General features: G+C 41.2%; 1 long non-coding RNA gene across 2 annotated transcripts in view; it reads right to left on the bottom strand.

Annotated features, from left to right (window-relative positions):
* Nucleotides 1–416: 416 nt before the first annotated feature.
* Nucleotides 417–17,411, bottom strand: part of LOC124391244 — a 34,710-nt gene continuing 17,715 nt past the window's right edge. For both annotated transcript variants that reach the window (XR_006926920.1, XR_006926921.1), the window contains exons 3-4: nucleotides 13,277–14,364; nucleotides 417–899 (exon numbers count right to left, since the gene is read on the bottom strand). This is a non-coding gene — a long non-coding RNA (uncharacterized LOC124391244). The remainder of the gene's footprint in view (nucleotides 900–13,276; nucleotides 14,365–17,411) is intronic.

Below are 17,411 nucleotides of genomic sequence, written 5' to 3'. Positions count from 1 at the left end.
GTGTGTGTGTGTGTGTTTGTGTGTGTTTGTGTGTTCACATTCAGCTACAATGTACAAGCAGCTTTACACACAATTTACACCACAATTATTCAATGCATTTCATTCATACAGAAATCGACACACAGGTTTAAGCATAAGAATATATTTATACGCAAAACATTTCCTATAAAATAAAGACTTCTAAAATTCCTTTGAAAATGCATTTAGATCTAATTAAACGTATATGAATATTAATGAGAAGTCATTTCATTACAGTCGCAGTGGTGCTTCACTGTGAATTAATTAGAAAAATACATTTATTTGTTACATATCCAATAAAGTAAACATGTATTTATCTTTCCTGGTCACTAATAATGAGATGCATTTTTATTGAACAATCATAAGCTTTTGTAATAATAAAACCACACACCACAGAATAAACTCAGGTTTGACTTTTATTGTTCAATTAATCAGGATCATTCATTTATTAATACAATATTCATACACCATACAACAGAGATAAACAGGATAAACATGTAGCTCCTGGAATCCATACAGATTATTTAGAATGATTATACCATTAATCATTACACTGAGAAGGATATCATCATCTATACCTGTACATCTCTAAACAACTGCTATGTACAATATTATATAACGGTATAAATACTTCAGATCCCAATAATGCGTCATATGTTCCATTCATAGCCAAATGAAGTCTATATGTCATTGTAGGCCACAGTAGAGCAATAAACAAAGATTTTAATGATCAGAAACTTACCTTATTGATATACTCACTAGTATAAAAGAAACACAAGCCAAATATCACTGATATTATGGTTTGGGGTTCTGTAGATGATCAGAGCTTCACATCTGAAATACAGCTACAAGGAAGTGGAACTGAACAGCATTTATCACACCTGAAAAGACAAAAGTAAACTCTTATGTTAAAGTCCATATATACACACACACATACAACATGCTTACATTGCAATTTTTACAACAGTATTTCTGATTGGTCACAAGCTGCTGATTGTATTTGTATAGTGCATTTTTAATTAGTGTCTGTACACTGGACATTGTTTTAATAATTCTATATGTGTATCTCTATTCAGTGAGCCAGAGGTGACGGTGGTGAGGGAAAAACTCCCTGAGTAAACCTTGAGACCCAAAAAGAGAACCTCATCCTTAACACCAGATTTTTATTCATTACAGTTTGATCATTGTTGAGGTTTTTCACCTGTTCACTGCAGGAGACTTGAGTGTAAGACTGTAGCAGAACTGTTCATATGAATTACAGCCCAAAGTCGTTGATTTCATTATTATTATGTTCTAAAATGTCTATAATTGTACCATATATTACTGTACAGATAAATCCTTAGGATAAAGAACTTCTGATGGGGTGTGGAAAATAATACAGCAGTTCATGTGGGATGTTTCTCTTTAACTCATTGCTAATATTATTATACTGATGTACAACCAATACTAATAATACATTAGTAATAATATTTTGCACCTGCACTTCTGTTGGTTATCGCTTATGGACTGAACAGATTTTCCGTTACTCTGGGTATTCCTATCTCCTTCCTATTTCCTCTACATAGATATCTAGTACAGCTTTAATTTGCTTTTAGAGAAATTAGGAAAAGTGTCGTTACTGAGAAAATATATATATTTTAAAATAAAAATGCTTCCGGTGAGATGAGGAACAATGGAAAGATGTACAGATGAATATTTGTTGTATATAAACCTAAAGTTGGTATTAACACACACTTATTATAAAAATATAGACTGTGTGGCTTTAAAGGTGTGTGTGTGTGTGTGTGTGTGTGTGTGTGAGGATGAGGTGTGGCTACAGTGCAGAGAAAGGTGGGGGCAGGGAGCTGACTGACAGCACATGGATGCTGGGGAGCCTCAAATGATGCTACGTGTGCGTGTCTGTAGGCACCGCCACGCCAAAATGCAAACGGATGCGGATGTGTGTGTGTGTGTGTGTGTGTGTGTGTGTGTGTGTACAAGCAGATAGGTCAAGGGGTGGGGAAACAGAGTTTATCAGCTGTGCAGTCTGACCCCGAGCCTAGAGCCAGACAGGGGTCAGGGGTAAGACTGTCTGGGCACTGGGTTTGACCCCCCAGGCTGTAGAGTGTGGATAGGACGAGTAGGGGGATGGACGGACTACTGGTTCCAGTCTAGGGCCCTTAATGTTTCCTCTGGGGAGTGAAAGGCAGACAGGGAATGATCGTAGCTGCTTATTCATCAGTACTTAGCACCGCAGGCTCGTGTCTGCTTCGTCACGGTACACAGTCATGCATGCATGCAGCGATATGATTAATATCAAACACAATGTCTATGATATGGAGCGAGTGTCCCAAATGTGTGTGTGTGTGTGTGTGTGTGTGTGTGTGTGTGTGTGTCAGTGGATCCATTATTTCACAACCAATATATAGCAGCAGAACAAATCCTAAAGGGGTTAGATCTAAAATACAGTCCACTACAGCACGAAGGGAAGCACAGCGCAATGCTGAGACAAAATCCACAACAAAAAAACATCATCAAAACTAAAAGTATTTTTTTTATCATCACAAGCATCAAAAAACCTGCATAACCAGAGCAAAGTGGGATCAATTAAAACAAGAAAATGTACTACTAATGATGAGTAAACCAGGCTATATGTAGATATGGAAAGTCTGTGAGGTCCTGAACCCCTTTCCATGGAGATGTTGAAGATCTCCAGCAAATGGTTTATTTGGATCCATCTGTAAATATTAATTGAACCCTGGGCATTGTGCTGCATTTCCTGGCCCAGTTGCTTTCCAGTTTATCACGACATTATATATAATTTGATGAAGTGCATTCTGCTCTTTGTTAATAAGAATAAATGCTTATATTAGGATACCACTGTCGTTTTTGACTGGTGTGAAATGAAATAAAAAAACTTGGTCTGAGTTTAATGAGACGCTGCGTCTGGAGATCAGTCTAATGTATGCAGGGGTTTTTTGGTTAAGTAAAACAGGGTGGGGGATTGTACCCTGTCTGAGAGCCTCTCAATAGGCAGAAGGGGGCTTTGAAAAAGACATCTACACATCAGGAGGGGTGATGGGCATGTTCTGAAGAAGAGGGGAGGTTGCAAGGCCTCGGTCGAGCCTGTCGCTCCTGATGTCCCATTAAGAACGAGGAGCATGGCTTTGGGAAACTGGTTAAGCCCCTGCCTGCCTCCCCTACTGGTATTTAAGATGGGCAGTTGGGGGCAAAATAATTCTACTACAGACACTCATGAATCAGGCTTTGTGCAGAAATAAATGAGGCACAGGAGGCGCAGTGTATTTTGAAGAGGAAGTACAGCAAATAAGTAATGCTTACGTAGAATGAGCTTTTACTGTTTCAGAGGACACCAGTATGGCGTCCTTGAATATAAGATAATAAGTATTTAACCAAAGAATGAACATAAAGAGGAGCTTTATGATAGGAAAATATTCATATTTCATGTTTTATGCTACTGTCTTTTTTTGTTTGCAAAATACATTTCTGAAAGTTTAAAAAATGTGTAAAAAAAAAATAAATAAATTTGTATTCTTTTAAGATACATGTCAGTGTTGCTGCAAGGGAGAGTGTGTGTGTGTGTGTGTGTGTGTGTGTGTGTGTGTGCGTGCTGGTTGAGGACAAGCAGGATAGTTTTTTGATTTTCCGAGACAGTTTGTCCTGTCAGTCTGCCTTCCTGAAGTTGTGCATCAATCCAGGAACGATGGCAGAAGAAATACATGGCGTGGGTTCACAGCTCTCCTGAATGAAGAAATGTAGAGACCTGACCATGTGATCATCTGACCAAATGACCAGGACTGAGTGTGGGAGCTATTGGAATACAAACAGTCCATGAGGAGAATCCACTGACTAGAAACATCTGTACACCTGCTCCCTCATGCATTTATCTCATCATGCAGAAACAAATCAACAGCTTTTACAGTTTACACCCAAATCAAGAAAGAGCATGAAAAATGTGATCTGAGTGACTTTGACCCAGGTGTGATTTGTTGCTTTTTTTAGTGTATCAGTAACTAATGGTCTCTGTGGATATTGTTGTTCTCTAGAATTTAAATAAAATTGTTAAGAAACAAATGAAAGCATCCAATAAGCATCAGCTCTGTGCTTGAAAATGTCTCAGTGTGAAGAAATCTGATTGGCTGTTTCAGTGGACAGGAGTGCTATTATAACCGAATATCCACTCATTATAAGCAGGAGGTGCAGAGGTGGAAGAGTTCAGGTAAACTTACCATCGAAAACTTACCAGGGATTTATAGGAATTTACTGGTATTAATTAGACATTTTGGTAAATTTATATAAACTGTATCATATACAAACATACAATATTTTGTTTGGTCATAATATGACACACATGCAAACTAACCCAGATAAAAAAAATGACATCTTTGACTTCGATTAAATTGTTAGTATAATCTACTCCAGAAACTTCCCCACTGTGGGACGAATAAAGGTACAGTATATCTTACTATCTTACACACAGCACAAGGAAGTTTTAAACATAAATGCATGTATTATGTATGTAATTTATATGAATCCTCATCTTTATGGTTATTTCTTTACTTTATTCTGTGTGCAGGATTCTAGAATTGATGTGTGTTATATTATTAGATTAGATTAGATTAGATTAGATTCAACATTATTGTCATTGTGCAATATTATGGACTAATGTACAGTGCAGAAATTTGACTGAAATTGAATTCTGGTTCAAACCTGCAATTTTGTAAATTCCCAGTTTTTTTCCTAATAATTAATTATTAATACTGTAAACCTAGGTTCCACTGCTGTAGGCATCTGTTACCATTCTGGGCTCAGGCTACTTAAAACTGTACAACTAAAAAATGGAAAAGCAGCAAATGAAGTTTTCTGATGAAACATTGTGACGCTGCAGTCCCGTGTGTGTGTATTTATCACTGAGGCTGATGCCACAGGAGTGTTGGATAGTTGCATGAATGAGCAGGTGTATAGGTGTTCCTAATAAACAGTAAAATATACAGTTGAACAGAATGAAGCAGAGTTTTAGAACATTTACATCAGAAATACTCTCTGCAGTCAGTATTCATTTTTGAAGAGCATCATCTTTTCAGTATCACCTGCCCCTTTAAAAAATAATATCAAATCCCTCCAAAGCTGCTTGTCCACTCAGTGTCCACTGTTCCAAGTGATGCTGCATGATGCTGAAGGCTTTAATAAATGTTTCATGGAAATGAAAGTGTGAATGCTTTCAGAATCAACTGACCTGATGAGAAATTCAGTGGCTTTGTTTAAACTGGTTTTCTTTACAACTTATCAGTCAATACAAATTTAATTGTGAGTAATTAAGAGCTGTACGAGCTTTAATTACATAAGAAACGATGCTCTTTTGAAGCTGTAGTGCAGGTGGATACGAGCTGTGGAGCTCCAGGCTGCAGGAGAGAACCGAACGTCAGTGTGACACATAACCAAGTGGCAGCAGATACACAGTCATCGAGCAAACACGTCTATGAGACGCGTACGAACAGGTGTGTGTGTGTGTGTGTGTGTGTGTGTGTGTGTGTGTGGATGCTGGGAGGGTAAACACCAAGGATCTTTTTCTCATTTTTAATTCCATAGTCACAAAGCTATATTCTTGGCTCATAAGGTAGCAGTGGAAGGCCGAAGTGGAAACCTCACAGCTCACAGCACACACACACACACACACACACACACACACACACACACACACACACACACACACACTCACTGCAGGCTATGTTGACACACACACAAACACAAGGACCCATGGCTTCACCCCTATTGTAGCGTACATTGTGCCTGACAAAAACTGCAGAAGTGATGTAAAGGCTGCTGAAACCATGCACACACACTCACGCGCACACACGCACACACACGCACTCACGCACACACGCACACACACACACACACACACACACACACACACACACACACAGCTGGATTGTGCTTACCGAAGCTCATACAATATATACATTCAACTTGTGATCATTTGAGGTTTAACGATCCAGATGTTTCCCCAGACATATTTACATTTATACATCTACTAACAGCGTATAAATGCAGCATTCATGCCGCTTATTTCCAGCTTTGGAAATCCAACAGAGATGCTGAGCGTGCTGTGTGCACTCATCAGGATCTTCCTGCATGCAAATTGTGCTACGTTGGCACCACTGGGAAAACACCAATAGTGAAAATATAAGAAAAATTATAAATCAAGATAATAAAGAAGAAACATGGAAGTAATGAATCTGAAACTCTGCACGTTATTTACCAGGAAATAAATAATTACAAAATTATATATAATAATAATGAAATAATAAACAAATAGAGGAATTAAAAAAGCAGCAACACAGAGATGGCAAAAGTCCACACACCCTTCACTCAGTAGAAGTGCAGATACTAATGTTTTAAAATAATCTGGTAAAAGTTAAAGTTCTGACTGCACTTTTACTCAAGTGAAAGTAAAGAAGTTTGGGCTCTGACATGAACTTCAATAAAAACGAGTGATTATTACTGTGTTTTAGTGTCACGCTGGAAACTGATCCACACGTCATATTAATATTTTAATATAAAAGTATTTCATATTTTGTTCCCTAATGAATAAATCCAGACTGATGATCCACCATATAGAACACAATCAGAGGAAAGATGATGATGATCAGGAATGTCTCTGTTCTCATCCCTGACTCCCTCTGTCTCATCCTGTCTAACCCCAGACTTCTTACTGCCTTCTGCTCTGCTCACTGTGAGCTTCAGAAACGCAATGAGAAGAAAAAATATTGATGATGCCACCAAATAGATTAAAACTACGGTAAGAACCTGGTTTGAAAATGTAAAGTAGAGATATTTGTGTAATATGTAAAATGTAATGAATAAAAGTAAAAGTTGCCCAAAAAAATGAATAGTGAATTAAAGTACTGATACCAAAAAACATCAGTAACAGAAAACACTAACAAAGTATTTGTACTTCATTACTTCCACCTCTGATGCAACAAATAATCATAATAATCATAATAATCATATTAATTATAAATGTTGTACTATAAAACAAGGTCTGTGTAATCTTACTTTCCAAATAATAAAGTTATTCATTCCATAAACCGGAAAGAGAGAAAACAGGGAAGTCTGGAGGGATGGAGTGAGTACAGAGGAGGAGGAGGCGAAACCCCAGAGGCGGGCGAGTGTCAACCCCAGCTGGGCGGACATTTTGTTGGCATGCTGATAGGGACTTAAGCGGTGGGTGGGTGGATGTGTGTGTGTGTGTGTGTGTGTGTGTGTGTGTGTGTGTGTGTGTGTGTGTGTGTGTGTGAGCCAGGCATGAGAATGAGCTGAGGCAGAAGGGAAAAGAGAGAGTGGGGCGCTCACAAAAGTGCCGTCACTAAGCTTGATTTCAGCGGGAGGAGCTGAGACGATTAGGGGAACCAGGGAGAACTGACGGGGTGAAAGACGGGGGAACGCTCCATTGAGACGCTGCCATGGCTGCGAGAGGGGGATCTCTCTTTCAGACAAGCTAATGAAGCATATGCTGAGGTGAATAATGGAATCTTCCAGAGGGTGGGCTGCTGTCTTCGTCCGCTATTCACCAACTTGGTGCCTTTGGAGCGACGTGTCGTGACAGAGAGAGGGCCCACCTCTTAAAGGGATATCATTGTTTACACAGCGGGGGAGGACGAAGCGAATAAAAGCAACGCGGAGACAAATCGAACGTATAACAAAACCATAAAACCACTTGTCTACCGGCTATCTCATACACAACTCACGTTTCTCTCTCTTGGAGAGACTGCAGCTGAAATGACATAACCTTGTGGGAGAACATGCAATGAGACCACAGACGACGAGGATTAGCCGAGAACAATCACGTGCGATTATACAAATAAGAGCAAAACGCATCAGGGAGTTCAACCAGACATGTCATAGGACGGAGCAGACAGGAGCCCCCTTTGACCTTGACCCCTAGGGTTCTTCTTCACCTGCTGTTCAATTGGGCTTCAGAGCAGCTGGGCCGTCTAGCCAGTGCCTGACAGAATGTTTTACACTTTCATCTATTCCCACGCTTGACGAGTCGGTCGTCACCAAGGGCGGTGCTGGTGTTTATGCCGCTGAGCCAGAAGCAGCAGCCATTTTTAGAAAACTAGGATGCAAATATTTGCTCCTCATCGAGAGGACAACGTCTCCTTCAGACCGCTTCTCTCGGTCTTGATGTGCACATAACCAGCCTCTGGCGAACTAGCTTTTTCTGTGTGCGTGTGTGTGTGTGTGTGTGTGTGTGTGTGTGTGTGTGTGTCTGCTTCCCTATCCTCTCAGTAAATGAACAGACCTAGGTTAGGCTGAGGCAGTGTTTTGTAGAAGAGAATTACGCTGAGAGGAGGGTTCGGGGGGTTCGGGGTTCGGAGGGTTTTCATTATGACTAAATCTCAGACCTGACTCTTCAGTGTGGCCTGTGCCACCAAGTCGACAGTTTAATCATACAAACAGCACTTTGTTCCCATTTCCGCCTCTCTCCTTCACACACTCCACTCCTCGCCTCATAATTTCTGCGCTCTACATGCTCCTGTGCAATGCCTGTGTTTTGTGGGCTTCAAAATGACATAATCAGTGACTTGGATAAATATATGACTGTTTTCCCTCAGACTGTAATCAGCTTCAGTGAACACAGGTCCTAGTTTTTAAAGAGGCAGCACTGTTGTTGTTGTTGTTGTTGTTTTAACCCTCAGTCCACTTCAATCTTTCTGAAGCTCTTCTATAATGAAAATACATCCAGAAGTCCATCTTGGGCTGAACCACATGTAATAACTCCTATTGCGATTCCAAACCATGCAGGAAATTTCTTTCAGGTCGCATATTAACAACATGCGAGTCTATTAATAGACCAGTGAGCAGATGGAGTAGCAGGCTGGACATGAATCCAGACCCCATGGCTCATACACATCGTGGTTATTATTATAGCTTTGTTATTTTAGAGGTAACAAGTGAGTGAACAAACAACTTCTTTTTTCCGTATGAAACCCCATTCAGCACACCTGTCAAATATCCTGTCCAGAAATGTGCAATTCGTATCATTTGCGCAGACGCCATGGACACGCTTTTAATGATTCGGGTGTGTTTTTCAGACGACTGACACACAGCAGATCAAACCTCTCGTCACATCAGGTGTGTAAAAGAACAAATAAAGCGAAGGCAAATGCAGCACGGGTTGAATTGAGCAATGGCAATAAATGCATTCAGCAACTATTACTTCTGTGGGTGAACTACATTCAATCAATATCCAAGCAAATAAAAGCACTGAGCACTCAGAGCTGAGGAACCCTTTGCTCTGAACCACAGCAAACATTAAATATACGTGCCTCACATTACACTGAAGGGAATCGGGAACTCGTGGGGTGTTTCTGCACTGCAGCTCGACGTGAAAAGCTCGATCGGGGATTCTCTGTGTAGCAGATTCACTGTTTGGAAATGTTTCTGATATGTTAAGTGTAGATTAATAAATACATACTGTTTAAACTCAACTGCATTTATGATGAACAGCTTCACATCTACACCTTCATGAGTTTATTTAATCAGGCAATCATGTAGCAGTATTAGTACAACACAAGAACTCATGCATTTGAAGGTCAAGAGCTTCTGTTCATGTTCACATCAAACATCGTAATGAAGGAAAGGTCTGATTTCCAGGGTTCTGATTGTTACCTGGTTCCTGGTGCGAAAAACTTTTTAATTCGAATAATTAAAGAGGTTAAGAAGCTGGAGTGACATTTCTTCAGTTTATTCATCATCATCTTTAGCACCAAATGTCCATTCATTACAGTTCCATCATTATTGAGGAGGATTATGGAGGATTAATTATAATCCAAATCCATCCTCAAAGTTCTTGAGATGCTCGGTAACTTCATGTATCTGTATCATGTGAGAATTCACAATAGAACAATATTTCTGTACATGGAAAGTGAAAATGGACAGGAAGGTTATAGTAACTTATCACACACACACACACACACACACACACACACACACACACACACATCTCTTTATAACTCGTTATGGTGAGCAGTGAAGCATCTCAACAGGTAAAACATCAATAACGACGTGATTCAATATAACAGCAAACAAGCAAATCAGTTTTTCTCAGACAAAAACATGAATCTGAGCCTGGCATCAGTGCGATTCACCCAAACCAGACCTCTGGTGAATGTACAAGTGTTCCTAATAAAATGGACAGTGAGTGTATAGTAAGTGTATCAGACTATTTTTTGTGAATTTACAGACCCCCCGGCGATGCTTCACTGAGCCCATTCAGAGAACCATTTCATGATCCTGATCAATACAGGAGTCGATATTTAGACGCAGAATGAGTGGAAGTGTAGTGTTTATACATATGATTTTGCAGTAATTTAAATGTCCATGCATTTAGTACTAATCCAAACGCAATTAATCCGTTTTTTTTTTTTTTGCTGTTAACAAACGAGCTTTCAAGAACCCAAAAAAATCACACACTCTTTCCTATGGAAATTTTACTCTTATAATTTGCTTTATACAGAGTTTCTGGTCTGCGTTTGTGGACAGAATAATGTCCAGCATTTCTGTGAATTTCTTCTGTAAAAGTGTGGATGTTCCTTATTTTCAGCCCCCCTGAGTCTCTGCTCCATTCTGGTTTGCTAACAGGATTTACAGTAGTTGCCTCGGTGCCTGGCTTTGTGTTGAATTACGCATAATTGCGCCAGTGTACCTGCACACATGGCTACAAGCATGATTAGCATAAAAGCTTTCTGTTTTTCTTTTCTATATAAAAGGACAGTGGCTGCGAGGAGTGTGTGTGTGTGTGTGTGTGTGTGTGTGTGTGTGTGTGTGTGTGTGTGTGTGTGTATATGGGGGGCGGTTGAAGACAGAAAGAATGGCAAGTGATTTGTGGTAAATGTGTGTAAAGTGTGTGTGTGTGTGTGTGTGTGTAAAGTGTGTGTGTGTGTGTGTGTTCAAATAAAGAGACCATGGGGTGTGTTAGCTAGCTTATAAGGCTGTATATAACACTGTCTGTCCTGACTAAAGCATATGGGCTCACAGCTGCTGTAAATATGTAAATAGGGGGAGGAGAGCAAAACGTTTGACCCAGACAAGTTCTATATGACTGGGACCAGACTAGACCAGACACACACACACACACACACACACACCAAGTTTAAAACCCCATCACAGACTCATAAACCCCCACAGTTCCACAGCTTCAAAAATCAACAGAGCGACTGATGGAAAGTGATTGTTCCATAGCGGATGATGTCGAGAGCAGAGTGTACAGCTGGATTAAATAAAAATAAATAAACTTAAAATATAGACTGAAAAGAAAAACTAACACAATGCACAGTCGAATGATCTGAGCATACGAAATACAGATTTATTACGTTTTATCCTTTAGTTTTTATAAAATTGTAACAAAAATAAAATCATCAAAAACCATTTTAATGAAATCAACACAAATTCTTTTTTTCTTTTTAAAACTTGAGAAATTTTAGAGCTTCATAGATGAGCGGAGGATAAAATATTTATAATGACGATTAAATTTAGTTTGTTTGAAAATGAGAATAAAAATAAGCGATTTTTTATTTGTTCGGTTCGTCTCACTAAATAAATCAATATGAAGAAAAAATACAATTTAAAAAATAAATGATTCATCTGGAGAATCAACACATATTATAATAAAAAAAAAATCTTTCAATTTGCCACAGAAATGATATTATTAGTGAAAAATCTGATAAATTTTCACTGAAAAGAAAAGAGAATAAGAGCCTTCAAACGATCTCCAGTGTGCAGCGATTAAAGCTGATGCAGGATTAAGGTGGGACCAGGAAGCTGAGGAACCTCAATGAAAAGCACAATTTTTTATATGTAATTTAACATTGTCCCAAAACAGCTTTATATAAATCAATTGATTTTAATATGAATCAGTCCTTGTAAGTTTATCCCTAATAAGTGAGCCAGTGGAGACTGTGGCCAGGAGAAGATGGCATGAGGAAGAAACCTTGACTCAAACAGAAACCAATCCTCATCCTCAATGTCTAAACATATATTTCATTATAGTGTTCATTGATGGATATTTGAATGCGAGACTGTTAATTGTGACTGTAGTAAAAACTTCTATTACAAAAGCAATTAAAACATTATTCTATAATCTTATATTTCCTAAAATATTTACAGTATCTCAGTGGATCTGCATAAACCGCTGCGTATCTCCTCCCTAATCGCCTGAGTGATACACATGTAAAGCACTGTATTGTATGTAGGAGTGTGTGTGTGTGTGTGTGTGTGTGTGTGTGTGTGTGTGTGTGTGTGTGTGTGTGTGTGTGTGTGTGTGAAGGGAGAGCATTGCTGGGTCCCACGATGCAGCAGCGCACCAAGGCCTATGCTGGCGAGTGCTGCGCATGCTAATGAGGTCATTATGTGGGGCTGTGTGGAATTGGGCCCTGCGACAGAGGGATTTGAGTAGCGCCGTCTAGCTCAACTCACCCAGGCACAGATGTCACAGATGGTACAGTCGTCAGGTGCTTTGTGACTGGAAAAGCCACGTTTCTCTCATTTAAACCAACAGAATGCTAACGTGGCTTAACGTAAGGAGGAATAAATTGTAAAACAGTACAAAAGACGTGAGTGGCAGGTACACATGCTCCAAAGCACTCGAAAACCCTCACCGTGAATCAGTGTGATTTGGTGTGTGTGTGTGTGTGTGTGTATGTGTGTATATGTATGTGTGTATGTGTGTGTATGTGTGTGTGTGTGTGTGTGTGTAGGGGGGGGTCTTCCTACAGTAACAGTTGGATGAATATGCAAATGCAATTATAGACGATTTACATGCGGGCACTGATTAAGCAGATGGCTGGCGTTCAGACTGGCGCCATCTTGGGTAAGGAGACAGCTGGCAGACAACGGCGGCCATTTTGTTGGTTATCGCTGCCAAGCTCTAGACGCTGCCTGGCATCTGGGTCTCGATGCTACGCTGAAATTCTAGTGCGTGATACAACGTGCGATTTGTGCCAAGTACAATAAAGGCCCTTTTATGTAATTCGCTGATTATACAGTACAGTAGGTAGGTTGCAGAAAAGATTTCCCAAAAGTGACAAGTGGAGATGTAGACCAGGAAGACTGTATTTCTCATACAGATGATACTTTAAAGCATAAATAGAATAGAAAGATATAGCAATTCAGCTAAGTATACAGAATTTACCATCATTCTGTAGAAAAGATACTGACTGAATTGTCACTGAAAAAACAGAAGTGTGCTTACCATTCCAGAAGAATGGTCTCCATCATCTCCTAGTAAACAAAGAATCCAATGAGGACATGGCACTACCTTCACTCCTCTGTTTGTTGTGTCTCATGGAAGGAAATGGAGCTTTTCCTTATCAGAATATAAACGCAGGATCAGGGAATGGCTGAAAACCCTGAGTGATAAATACTGGGAAAGTTTATTATAAGTCATTTTTGTTGCTAGTTTTTGGAGCTTAGCCTCCTCTACTTTTGCACTTCCTTCTGAACATCATCTTATTAAAACCTGGCACTGTGGAGGTCCAGTGGTATTGAAGTATGTAGACAAGAGTACCAAGCCTCTTCATGTGGATTAAAACCAAAGCCCTTTTGGAAGCTCTCAAAGAGCAGTGAGGATTTTGAAAAAATCATCTAATTTAATCTACAACAGAAAAAAAAAGAGGGGGAAAAAAAATGTCGTCCAAAAAAGACAAAAGTTCAAGTTGTCCTCTCTTGCCAGCTCATCTGATGTAGAGGTTTGGAGGATGGGCTGTAAGAGGGATTGTACGTCAAGCCCTTATTCAAACAGTCACTGGGAATGTGCACTCAGAGTGAAAAAAGGGAATAGAGGAGAGGGAAAAAGACCTTTGACACTCTTTTTTTGTTCATTCTTCTGCAGACAAAGTTTTATCAAGTGGTGTTGGGACTGAAGGTCCCTCCGGCAGAACCACACACACTCTTGCTCTCACACATGGTCCGCCTTTGGCTGATGCAAGTTGACTGGTAAAGGGAGAGATGAGCGCTGGTGATCCCTTGGCACCGTGGCCCGGGGCTGCGTCGCCCGACCCCTGGCAGCCTCTTCCCTTCGTATTGATTGCTCTGCTGAGGAGCCTGTGCCCGGTGGGTGCAACTGCCCGCCTCTGCTGCCCACTCCGTTGAAGCCTGGTCGGCCCCTGCTGTCTCCCCGAGACCCCGAGACACAGAGCCGAAACCTCATGAGGAGAGGAAGAAGAGAGGAAGGAGAGGAAGAAGAGTGCCGGCGGCGGTCCACAGCTGTTTTCACCTGCTCTCAGTTCAGTCCTCCATCATCCCGTATTCCTACTCCCACTCTCGACTATTCTCCGTCTCCTGCCAGCAAACAACAACACATAGGGGGTGGGGGAACAACAAAAAAAAAACAAGTTCAGCTTAACTTTCAATCTGAGTGTCAATCCATGACTTTGATCAGAAAGATGTGTAAGGTGGATGTTTTGGCATCTTCTCACAGTTTGTAAGGTGAACTTCCTGACCTCAGATTTTTAACTTGCTGAAGCTGAAGATTTTTTTCGAGTTTAGGATGTCAGACTGAAAGAAACAGCCTGCCAAGTGCACTTACTGCCACTACCACTGATGTTCCTTTGCTTGCAGTTGAAAAGGTTTCTGACCAAAAATATTGTAAATAGAATATAAAAAGACCAGACTCATTACATCTGAAATAAGTATTTCTCAAACCTCCTATCATGCAAATGGAATCGTTTATTAGACTTCAGGGTCGATTGTGTTCTTGAAAAGCGTTTCTCGTATTCTTGAAGAAATACAATTATTATAAAAACTGGTGCAGTTTCTTTAAGCAAGATAAAAAAAAGGAGTAAATAATTTTAATAAGTTGTAGCAAGTGAGTTAGGAGTCGTGGAGTAAAGGGGGCAGCGCAGCTCAGATGGGCATGAGGTGGAACCGGGGTTGTGTCTCAGACACAATAATACTATTCATTGGGCTTAGACATGGGTGTTAACTCCCCTCTGGCTGTGCACAATGGTGCTCGGCGGCATTGAGACAGCCCCAGTGATACTGTTAGTTCAGGGCTGCGGTCGGCCGGCTGCGTGAGAAAGAGCCGGTATTGTGTCCGAGCGGCAGAATGGACGGAGGAGGCTTGAGAGGTGAAAGGCAAAGAAAGAGAGAACGGTGCGTTTGTCTATCTGTCAGCTTGGAGGGAAGGGCGGGGGTCGGGGCAACACAGAGGGGGTTGGAGGGAAATGAGGGTAGGAGGGTTTGCCCCATGGCACTGGACTTGGGGGAAAAATGAGAAGAAAAGAGAGGCTGGAGAGATAAAGATTGCGCTATAAATATTATTGAAGCAGCCCAGCATGGAGCTAAAGAGGCATGGAGGAAAGAGGGGGGGGGCACAAAAAAAGAAACCAAAAATCCAAAATAAAGGTAGTGAAGCTTGCTGTTTAAAAATATATATCATATCTTTCCATCGTTAGTATGCATCAGAACCCACGTGCGAAACAAGGAGGAGAAGGGAAGAACAAAAACACAGAGTGAAAGCATCTGATGCAGCAGCCTTGTGGTTGAAATCAGGCAAATAAGGCCTGACTAGCACAAGATTCACATCACTTCGCTCCATTTCCCCGTCCTTGAGTCTCGGAATGGGGTTGGGAACGAGAAAGAAAGCTGCAGGGGAGGGGAAAGAAGAAGCACGATAACACTGATGGGGACATGAATGCTAACAAACATCACAAAGTACATTCATGCTTTCTGTTCACAAAAGCAGAGCTAATAATAATTATAGTTTGGTATGGGTGCGTGGGAGGGAATGTGGGTTAGTGGGGGTTCTTTCGGAAGCCTCTGGGCACGAGGACCATCAGACAGAATATATTACAAAAATGTGAGTTTTCTCTAACGGGGTAAAGGTTTCAGAGAGAGAGCATCGAGCGATACACAGTATGCAGATCATTTTATTAGCAGTGCATGAAAAGTACCATGGTTATTCTGGTCTTTAGGCTATGTGCTCATCACGTCAAAGTCAACAACCTCCGAACAGAATGTCCTTGCAAAGCGTACTATCAAAGTGAGAGCTTTACAATGCAACATTAAACCACTGTGTGGTTTGAACAGTCCTGTGATACACACTCGAGTGAGAAAAGACAGGTTCATTTCATATTCTTTATACTGACAAATCGGAAACACACACACACACACACACACACACACACACACACACACACACACACACGCACACACCAATTCAACCTGCTTTTATGAGTTTTTTTATGAGCACTACTTTGTTTGTTTCCTTTCTGGTTAACACTCAGCATCTGTTCCCATGGCAACCCAACCTCCTTTTCTGCCTCTGATTGACATGAAGCCGAAACCACGCCCCCACCCCCACCCCAGTTTGGCGCAGCCGATGTTCCCCGCTTCCGTTACAGAGCTCATTCTGAATGTTGAAACTGTTATGTTGTTCTATATGTTCCTGTGACTGTGTGAGACTTCTCTCGATCATACGAACAAGATTTAAAATAATGACATCAGAAATCAGCTTTAAATCTGAGCTGAGTTGCGGAATGGAGAAGTGAGATGGGAGATGGTCCAACCCTGTCAAACCAAAAGCCCTACAGCAGGTGTGAAGCAGCGAAGCCCAGCTGTGGTCTTTGCTACTAACAGGCTGCGTTATTGGGACAAGATGTTTGATGTAGATGCTGGAGATCAGAGCGGAGCAGGAGGTGGCTCGTGCTCTCCGAACTCACTGCTGGAGCCCACTAGGGAGCTGTTCGTCTCTCCACATCTCCTCAGAGCTGCCATTTTATCTCGACGGACCCTCTCGCCTATCCCAGGCCCACATGAATAAGTAACAGGGTGCACAGACTCGGCCCGGAGCTTTGAAGCTGTGAGTGGCTGGATGAAGCGGGACTCGATGATCCGGGAGCGCTCTGGTCAGGGGGGATAATGTATCTCAGTGGCCGGTGGGCTGTTCCATTGTCCCAGTGGAGGGGATTACACCGGGGCGAAAGGGACCCGACAATGTGACACTCCTGTGAGGGAGGGTTAGTAAGCTCCCTGCCAATGAGGGGGGCGGTTAACTTCTCACCAACTCAATTAGCTAAGTTGGGCCGGAGTAAAAAGCCCTAAGCAGGAGAAATGGTAACGTGGGTAAGGATGTCTGAGAGAATATGCGAGAGACAGACAGAATGAAAGAGAGAGAATAACAGACTCAAGGGTTTAACATGGGATTAGAGGAGGGATGTAATGATGAAAGCATGAGAAAGAAAGCAGGGCTAAATAGACAAGACGGACAGGAAAAGATGTGAAAGTGAGATAAACTAAAAACATACAGTTCAGGACGGCGTGCTGATCTTTTATACTGATTTTATCACATGCCTTATAATCCGAAATGTTTATTCATTAATGGGAGT

The sequence above is a fragment of the Silurus meridionalis genome, chromosome 9 (genome assembly GCF_014805685.1).
Source record: "Silurus meridionalis isolate SWU-2019-XX chromosome 9, ASM1480568v1, whole genome shotgun sequence".
Classification (NCBI taxonomy): Eukaryota; Metazoa; Chordata; class Actinopteri; order Siluriformes; family Siluridae; genus Silurus; species Silurus meridionalis.
This window is presented reverse-complemented; position numbering and strand designations above follow the sequence as displayed.